Below are 3,443 nucleotides of genomic sequence, written 5' to 3' on the forward strand. Positions count from 1 at the left end.
ATAGTTCGTTTTAATACACAATCTCCCTGAGTGAAATTTGCAGGTTTCCTGGAGTCCCTTGAGTGAGGTGTTGTAGTCTCACTGCTGACTTATTATGTGAAGGAAAAATGTGCACCAGGACTGAGGCAGAATCCAGACATTCAGCTTTATGAGAAAGTAATTGTGAACCTCAAACTCCTGCACTGTGAGCCATATAGTCAAGCACCCACAATCTGTGCCAGCTTTTTTTTAAAAAATAGCTCAGCACTCAGTGTGTTGAGTCCTTTTGAAAATCTGGCTCTAGAGGTGGGTGCCAGTGGGAGATCTTGTGAACATTCTGGCTGATATGCCTGGAAGTTCCAAGAAGCATCAGAACTTTGAGCAGTTGCTAAAAGCTGATGAGAAAACCTTCCTTCCGTTGAACTCAGGAGAAATTTTCTCCTTTAGTTACAATCACAATGTTGTATCGTGATCGCAGTTTAGGTTTCCACATAATTTATTTTTGTTTTCTATGCAATGTGAAACAAACACACCTCTGGGGGCATTTGGACGGAGGGCTAGAAATAGATCTGCCACTAACCCACAATTAAGAGGCTAATGATCCTTCTCTCCAGATGGTTAATTCCAAAGACTTGTATATAGACCTGCATGAAAGGTTTTTTGGATGAATATTTTATGTACTAAATATTTTGGTTTGACCAAAAATGATAATTATTTTTTTTTAGTTTTGTTTCAGCAAGAAAACTGAAAAAATTCATGTGGGGTCTATGTGAATTATGATGATGATGGCGATTATTATTTTATTGGTTTGTCTAGCTAGCAAGCGAAACAACAAATGATTTGCACAGCTCTATTTATATAAACAGTCCACATTGGAACATGCCTAATTTCTGCTCTGAGGATCTAGAAAAGTCTGATTTGTTCGATATGTGGTGATGAAAAGTTTCCTTAACTAGGAATTGAACCCAGGCCGTGGCAATGAGAGTGCACAATTTTGACCGAAAGACCACCAGGGGGATGACAGCTGATTACCAACGCTAGGCTTTTTCAGGCAACTTTCTCCAAAAAATTCATCTTGCGTTGACCAGAAATATTATTGTTATTATAATTTTGGTATGGCTAGCTAGCAAGCAAAATATTAAATTATTTGCAAAGGTCTATTTCTATAAAAGGGTATTAAGCCTGGGGTTTAAGGTGCACAGTGGGCATATGCCCACATTTTGCTATTAGTCACTTTAGAGAGCTTTGATTTTCATACAGTCTCCAAACACCTTCCCGGCATCCTGAAATCTAAGCGGGAGTCTGAAGGAGCCACATACCTGCTCAAGGTACTTCTGATGTTCTGGAATGGAGACAGAGAGGAAAAAAGCTCAGTCCACAGTGACGCTAATGAGCATGAATAGTCAATGATCTTTGTATGTAACTACTTAGTCAATTGTGAACCTTCCTATCATTATCCCTTTGAGATGATGATGTACACTTGACTTTATAGCCCAGTGTGCCCTGGACTTCTACAGGTTGCATTAGCCAATTCAGCCATTTGGCACTTGCAGATGGGTACCTCTGTATTGTGCCTGATTCTTATACAGCTATAAAAGGCTGGTAGATGCAGATACTTTCCTCTATTCTTAACCAGCACTAATACCAGGCCAGGCTAGGGCTGGGAAGAGAGAGAGAGAGCAGCAGGTTTCCCCTATTGTTTCCTGCTCTTTTTTTCTTGACCACTTTCTCCTCTGCACCAACTGGCCTTCATACTTTATGAGCCTGGCTAGCTCAGTTGGTAGAGCATCAGACTTTTAATCTGAGGGTCCAGGGTTCAAGTCCCTGGTCAGGTGATGGATTACTTACCAAGATCTTAGATATCTCTTTTTTTAGAGTCCTCTTTGATGTTACTTTTTCTCTTCAGGATTTTGCCTTTTTTAAGAAGGGCCTTTTTGTGTGTGAGATTGAAGGGGCAAATTCCTGACATCCCCTATGTCCTTGCAGGCTGGAGGAATAAAGGCCTCTGGGCATATAGCATGTTACTCCCCTGCACACACACACACAAACACACAGAATATCCCTAAGGAATTAGAATCACCTGCTGCCTTCCCCTGTCCTGCTGGATCCCCAAACGAGGATGCTCTTCAGCCTGAAACCATGTCCCCTCTATTAACAGTGCCCCTGAGTCCCAACCCACAGGCCCTCCTATGCACACTGCTCCTCACTCCCAACCAGAGCCTACTCCTCCTCACGCTGTTCCTCAGTCCGAACCCACAGCCCCCTCCTATTCTCAGTGCCCCTCAATCCCAACCCACAGCCCCCTCCTTTTTACAGTGCTCCTCAATCCTAACCCAAAGCCCCCTCCTATTCTCAGTGCCCCTCAATCCCAACCCACAGCCCACTCCTTTTTACAGTGCTCCTCAATCCCATCCCACGGCTCCCTCCTTTCCTCCGGCAGTGGGTGCTTCAGACCCCCTCAGGAAGTTTTTCTTGCAAGGTTTCGTGTGTGCGTCTGCATGTGGATTTTACAGGATGTTGGGAATTTCTATCTTAAATATGTAAGCAGGGTTTGAATGAGCTCTCCCCTGACATCTAGGGATGAGTTGTGGAAGAGCACTTCTGGAGCTGATCTCCTTTGCATGGGCACACCCACCCTGTCTAGGTGCTCAGCATGATGGGATTGCTTGCTGAAATGATCACTTTTGGCTGGTGTTGGATTCCCCATCTCCTTGTTATTGGGGCAGGAGAAATAAAGGGTTGTTATCCTTGTTGTGTGAATCGAGGGCAGCAGAACTGTGCTTGGCAGACCCTGATTGAGGGACTCACCCTCAATTCAATAGCAGTTGCTAGGCAGGAGACATGGGTTCCAAAGCCACATGGGCTGGGGCCTGGGCTTTAAAGAATTTTTTCACTTCAAGGTCCCAGAAACAAAGGCAAGGTTTTCATCTTGAGGCTAAAAGACCAAAACATCAAGACACTTGATCACGGCCTTGGATAGGCCAAGAGACTACCTATGCTAAAATTTAGATGCTAGAGCAACCCTTTTATCCTGTAGCACAAGCTCCATAAGCCTGAATCAACAGACCAATGGTTTGAGAACAGTGACTTGGATGTATTTATGGCACTATAGACATAATGTTAGGCTATGTCCACACTGAAATGAAACACTCAGGGCGGCCCCATGCCAGCTCAGGTTCCTGGGGCTTGGGCTGTGGGGTGGTAAATTTGTAGTGTAGACATCTTGTCTGAGGCTCAATACCGGGCTCTGAGACCCCACAAGGTTGGGAGGGAGTTTAGCAAGTGAAAAAGGTAAAATGGCAGTGGAGTATTACCCTGGACTCAATGGCAGTTCTCCATTGGTCTGTCTGCTTTGGGGCAGGGACAATAACACGTCCTGCTGCATTTGTTATTTCAAAGGTCGGTTTAGGATTTTCATTCTCAGACACGGTGCACAAAGCAGGACTCAACCCAGGGTGTAAACT

The 3,443-nt window shown here is 44.4% G+C and overlaps 1 non-coding gene across 1 annotated transcript; it reads left to right on the forward strand.

Annotated features, from left to right (window-relative positions):
* The first annotated feature begins 1,741 nt into the window (after nucleotides 1–1,741).
* TRNAK-UUU lies at nucleotides 1,742–1,814 on the forward strand. Its single transcript has one exon. It is a non-coding gene; the product is annotated as a tRNA-Lys (tRNA).
* Nucleotides 1,815–3,443: the final 1,629 nt, after the last annotated feature.

This window comes from Terrapene carolina, unplaced genomic scaffold (genome assembly GCF_002925995.2).
Source record: "Terrapene carolina triunguis isolate 2854851 unplaced genomic scaffold, T_m_triunguis-2.0 Scaffold570, whole genome shotgun sequence".
Classification (NCBI taxonomy): Eukaryota; Metazoa; Chordata; order Testudines; family Emydidae; genus Terrapene; species Terrapene triunguis.